Genomic DNA, 6,434 nt, shown 5'->3' on the forward strand with positions numbered 1-6,434 from the left:
TGAGATTGCACTACTGTACTTGTTTTAGGTGAATTGAAAAATACCATTTTGTTTTTTACAGTGCAAATATTTGTAATAAAAAATAAATATAAAGCAAGCACTGTACTCTTTGTATGCTGTTATGATTGAAATCAATATATTTGAAAATGTAGAAAACATCCAAAAATATTTAAATGACAAAATATTGTTTGTGTGATTAATTGCGATTATTTTTTTTAATTGCTTAACAACCTTAGTTTAAATCTTTTTAACAATGAATTAATGTAGTTTTAAGTGGTATATCTGCCCCTGTGTTCCATTAACAATTCCTGTGGTTATTGTAAATGTAGCATTTTAAAAGGTTAAAATCAGGTTTGTTTGCATTGTGCTGCTTAATTAGTTAAAGTGCTCCAAGTCAGCTTGAACCTAGTCTTCCCTTAGTATTCCATTCAGTTACTGTCTGCATCAGTAACTTTAGTGGAGCAAAGTCAAGTGTTTTGTAAACTTTCCTGAGGTGTGTTTGTGTATTGTAATATTGTACAGTCATATTTGAACAGTGACATTATAGGAAGAGTCCTGCCTCAAGCAGGTGCATCTATAGAGATTGTGTGTCTTAGGAGGGCCAGAGGAAAGTTCTAGCTTAATATTTTATTTGAAATCCTTACTCTTTTTTAAGGTATAGCAACTTTATTATCTCAGGCATTTGGTGTTGAGAGAGAGGTGTAGGAGTCAAACTACCTGGTGTATTACCTTTTGATGTTACTTGGGCTAGAAAAGTACAAGGGTTAATTACTTCTAGTCAACTGTTACTGCTCATTGTTACTATATATTTAACAAAATTGTATAGTCTAAGTAATAAAAGGAAAGACGAGGCCATATACACTAGCTATACGTAGTGTATGGTAAGAGAAATGCATCCATGTGCTTTAGGTAGCACTCAAATAATGAACTGCAGTTTGCCAATGTATTACATTCCCTGTTCTTTTTTACTGTACGCTCTATGAGCAGAACAGGATTTCACATTCACACACTATCCAGTTCATGTTGTCCAATTCTGATTTGGTTCTATTCTGTCTTTACTGTTTTTTAGGTTAGTTTTATCATAACAGCTAGCTCTCATTTTACTGGAGCTGTTATAAATATTAACTGGGATACATGCTAGAGAATACAGAAAGAACCTGAAATATTTGTAGAAATGCCTCTCCCTCCCTTGATAAAAGCCTGTTATACTTTCCCTTCCAGCAAAGGAGAGTTGGAGCAGGCTTTCGGTAGAACCAGTCACAGATGCTCTGAGTGCAGAAGGGACTTTTTTCAACGTAATGTCTGTCTACCCAAATGCTAAGCCAGATGTATAATGTTCTTAGGCCTTCTGAGGACAACTGATATTTCTTGATGGTCAGAGTTGCTATATCTCTGTAAAAAGTAATGAGGGTAAAACTCCGAAGCCTAAGTATGGCTCCTTAAACAACACTTACACCTTTGACAGTGTACTATATAGCCTTTTCTAATATAAAAAGTATGTAAACAGGTATATTTCTGCTGTCTACCTTATCTTGTGGAATGTTTCCTCTAGACCAGGGGTTCCCAAACTGTGAAAGAAAGAATGGGTATGTGGAAGAAATTATGTAACGGTAGATTTTATTTATTTTATTGCATTTTCTTAATAGGCTTTAAAACTCTAGGAATTTGTTTTGTAAAATATGGTAGTTTATTTAAGATGTGCCAGTGAGAATACAAATACACGGACACTGATGTACCAAGCCCTCACCTCCAATCACCAGGTCAGTTGCCCAGCAACTGTCCAGTCTAATTGAGCTCAGAACTTAGGATGATTTTTTTTGTGGCATATGTTACACTATAACTGTATCTGTACATAACAGTGAAATATGGATGGGTGGCTAAATACAGGTACTATTAAGCACACAAAGTATCAGTGATGAGAAGGGTTGGAGTACGCAGCAGCTGGTAGATTGGAAGGGGGTGTGTAGTAAGAAAAGTTTGGGAACCTCTGCTCTAGACAAGCAGGCAAGTGATTTATCTAATCCCTTTTAATTGGTGGGCTAATATAAAAGTTTAATTTTGGTAACTTAAATATTAATACATTGCAAAATCAACTGTGGTTGCAGAGTCCATGGGTATGTGTACACAGCGGAAAAAGAAATAAAGCCCATGGCAGCGACTCAGAGCCCTTACCCCTCTCCCTGGGCTTCAGCCCCAGCTTGAATGTTTACACGGGCTATTTGTAGCACCCTAGCGTGAACCCAGGTTTGTAGTCTGGGGCTGTGAGACTTCCTGCTGAGCGCTTTGGTTTTTTTTTTGCTATGTAGACATACCCAATTGGGTCCCAGCTGCACTGCAAGACAATGCCACTTTACTATATCTGTGTCAGGCCAAATGCATAACTAGGTCCCCTTAGCATGACTGAATTTGGAAGGGACCAGATACTCAAATGGATGCCAGCTGCAAAGCTCTTATTTTTGTGTTCCCCTTCATTGCAGGTTAGACACTGCTTGCAGTTTATTCCTTGTACTTTGTCACTGCCTACACTGGAAGGAGATTAGGAGTCTTCTCTGCCCTGTCGTCCTTCTTATTGGGTGCTAGTGAGTAGTCGTTATAATTTCCTAAATGATCCACCTCCTTGCTACCTGAGAGCCTCACTGTCTCTCTTCCCCACTTAATGGTGTTGCAGGAATTGAGATAGCTGGGAGATTTGAACATCTGCTCTCTGGCTACTCGGGCATTTTTAGTGGAAGATCCTTGACATTGGAATTCCTTTCTCCATTACAGTTGAGTCTTGTTGTAAAGCTCATATATTCACACAGGGGAATTGGACTGCATACAGCAGGGGTGGGGAAACTATGGCCTGTGGACCGCTCCAGGCCTGTCAGACGTTTTTATCCAGACTTCGAGCTCCTACTGGGGAGTGAAGTCTGGGGCTTGCCCCACTCCACCTGTCCGTCGCTCCTCAGCCCCCGACTCCCAGTTCCCTTGATGAGCAGCATCTTCTGGCACGTAGATCCACGCTGCACAGGCGCGACTTCACCGTACTATTTCCAGGATCAGAACCCCCATGTAGGAGCATGCCCAATGCCGTCCCGGTTTCCTACGGCCCCACCCCCGAGAGCCTCAAAACTGCCCAGGGGTCGCACCCATCCCAACTAGGGTGCCTCTGCCCATGGCAGTGCCTGGTACAGCTGCCTTGGTGTCACTGCCACAGGCCCCTAGAAGTCCCCTGTAGAGCCCCCACACACACACTCCATGAGTTCCCCCCCTTCACCCACCTCGGTAACATCTCTTATAGAGCCCCCCCCATGCTACACCCCATAGAGTCCCCCTCCCCCACTGGACATTCATAGCCTGCTATACAATTTCCATACCCAGATGCAGCCCTCAGGCCAAAAAGTTTGCCCATTCCTGGCATAAAGGATATTAACCTATTTGGGGATGGAAATCTGTTTACTAAGATATTATCACGTGTTTTTTATTAAAAGTCTGTATGCTTAGAGGTTGTCCAGTTAATCAGTTTTGTAAATTGAATAATAAAAGTTCAGAAGTTCCCACAATGATCCATGGAGTTTTAGTGATTGAAATAAGTACCCTACCTTTTTTCCAACTGCTAAAATTCGTTACAAGCTAAAAATGCATTAAATCATTTCCTATGATTCCATGTAAACAATTGTGATTGCCACATATGATTGCAAATAGGAAGGAAGGGAAGGCAGTCCACACAATCATAAATGAAAGGATTTGATCCTTGAGACAGTCTCTATATTAGAACGTTCTCCATGCTATGGAAAAGTTTAAGAACCCCTGAAATAAAAGAATAATTACCAAATAAAAATGTAACATGAATGCTGTCTTTCAAGAAACCCTAACTCTCTCTCTTCAGGTAAATTAATGGTTTTGATGCACCTGGAGGATAATAGATTTATAAGGAATAGCTAGCCATGAATTTCTCAAGAACAAATCTTGGCAAACCAATCTAATTTTCTTCATTGACAGGGTTTCTGTTGTAGCGGATGAGGGGAAGGAGTAGATGTGATCTATCTTGATTTTTACTAAGGTTTTTGACATTCTTGTAAGCATGTGACAGTCTTGTAAGCAAACTAGGGAAATGTGATATGGATTAAATTACTAAAGGTAGGTGTACTACTGGCTGAAAGATCATACTCAATGAGTAGTTAATGCTTTGCTGTCAAACTGGGAAAACATAGAGGGTGGGTCCTAGGTCTGGTATTAATATTTTCGTTAATGACTTGGATAATGGAGTGGAGAGTGTGGTTTAAGAAAGAAAAGAATAGAAGACTCCTTGCAAAAACTTTGGGCTTGTGTTCTATCTTCAAGTTTTCTTGTTAATTTTTGTTAATGATATTTAGAATGGCTTCTAGCTGCTGAGTTGATTTTTGCTTGAGAATACCTGCTTCTGAAATCTTAAACAATTAACATTACAGCTGTGTGATCGATATAGATAGATATATATGACTGTGATCCAAAATGTCAGTCACTTATTTCATATGGCAAGAGAGGTAAAAAAAGCACCCTTCAAATAAATCCAGATTAGAGAGCCAGTGGGTAGCTTCGGGAGTGGCTTGATGTAAGTTTGAAATTCTACTGGCAAGCAATCAAAGCAGACACTGCTTTACAGTGTGGTCCATAAAACTGTGACTGGTGTTTACTACTGGGGGAATTCTGCACTACTGCACATGCACAGAATTCATGTCCGGAGCAGAATTTTTTTCCCCTCCCAAAAATACATTCTACACATGAAGTGCTGCAGTTCTATCTTTCGTCCATCAGAGGCCGCTGTGGCCCCGAACAGACAGCTGTCTGGTAGTAATGGAAGCTGCCTGCTGTCTTCTTCGCAGCAGCCTGCCCTTTTAGCCAGGGTAGGAGGCAGAGCGGGGCACATGGGGCTGCCGGGGCGGCTCACAGACAGGTCAGAAGGGCTAGTGGGGGGACAGACCTGGGGCACAGACTCAGGAGCTAGTGGAATGACAGTATTGAGTCAGGGGCTGAATGGGAGGGGGACTCCAGGGTCACATGGGGGTGCAGAGACACACAGGGACAGATGTGCCTGACTGAACTGGGGAGGCTCAGAGTCTGGGTGGGGAAGGCTCCCTAACAATCTGCGCACACACTCCCAACAACCCTCTAGATTCCCTTCCAGGCTCCTTCCATCTCCTTCAGCTCCTCCATTACCCCTGACTCCCCCAAGCCTTTTCACTGCTTCTTAGGGATGTGAGAAATACGTTTCTGAATCATAGTTTAAATGAATTACTCAAAGTTCTGTATTAATATGCCTAGTAAGGAATCTGTTTCTCACAAAAACATTTCCTGAATCTTTTTTTATGGTCTGTGTTGTTACAGACATACTTGCTGAAAGGTATTTTGAAATAAATTACCAAAATAATTGAAATTGGCATGATTATATTGTGTTATTTTGAGAAACAAAATATGCAGAATTTTGCAGAATTTTAAAATACCGAGCACAAAATTTTAATTTTTTTGGCACAGAATTCCCCCAGAAGTAGTCGACAGCAGTCACATTGTGCATTGTCTCTGATCTTCCAAAGTTGTAAGAGATTATAGCATCTGCCATGCACTGTTAAATGGTTCAATGCAGACCACTGTTTTCAGAGTGGATTGTAGCCTAGAAATTCTTCTGTGGGGTTGGCAATCAGGTGTGTGTTTGGAACAAACAATCCCAGAATTAGCCCAGAATTCTTTCCACTCTGTCTCAGGATTGAATGAGGACATTTTAATAGTTTTAGCCCAATCCCAGAAAGGTTTATGAGATTTCAGGCGTCTTTGGAATGTTCCGGAGGTCCTCATGAATTGGCAAGTTAAAGTTGGCCATGGTTCAACTGTACTCACAAACTGCATGTATGTCTCTGGATTTTGGGTGGGGGTACATGTACCAGAGTGAGCAACCTTGTGCAGGCATTGATTTTAATGTTCCAGTTAAGATTGTCATCGTGGCATTAAGCTAGAGATTTGGCACATGAGCTGCCCACCCAGACTGGTGTCCAGTATTCAGCAGTGGAGTATGCCAATGCTAGAGTTGCTGTTTGAAGTGTGTGCACATCAGCACCCCATGTTGTGCCCAGGAGTTTTCAGACACGGCTTATTCTTGCTTTTAACTTTTCACATATCTTTTCCAGATGGGCTTTAAAAGTCAAACTCTTCTGTCCAAGTTCTTTGGATAGGGCTCATTTCAGACCTCCTGACTGCAAAAGGTGACATTAAGTGTTTCTTGATGACTTTGTTGTTTAGGTGAAAGGCTGTTGGGATGGAGCTTCCAGTATTGAAATATTGTGCCATTATCTTGAAATCAATGGAGAGAATGATGAGACCTTTTCCTGGTTCCGCAAGGATAGGGTGACCAGACGTCCCGATATTTGGGTGGTTGTCCCGTGTCCCCACTGATCTTCGTTTGGGATGCAATTTGTCCCGAT

At 41.3% G+C, this 6,434-nt stretch overlaps 1 long non-coding RNA gene across 1 annotated transcript; it reads left to right on the forward strand.

Moving 5' to 3' along the window:
* Nucleotides 1-216: 216 nt before the first annotated feature.
* On the forward strand, nt 217-3,545 carry LOC116837975 (uncharacterized). Its single transcript, XR_004376827.2, has 2 exons — nt 217-2,579; nt 2,669-3,545. It is a non-coding gene; the product is annotated as an uncharacterized LOC116837975 (long non-coding RNA).
* Nucleotides 3,546-6,434: the final 2,889 nt, after the last annotated feature.

This window comes from Chelonoidis abingdonii, chromosome 25 (assembly GCF_003597395.2).
Source record: "Chelonoidis abingdonii isolate Lonesome George chromosome 25, CheloAbing_2.0, whole genome shotgun sequence".
In the NCBI taxonomy this organism is placed as follows: domain Eukaryota; kingdom Metazoa; phylum Chordata; order Testudines; family Testudinidae; genus Chelonoidis; species Chelonoidis abingdonii.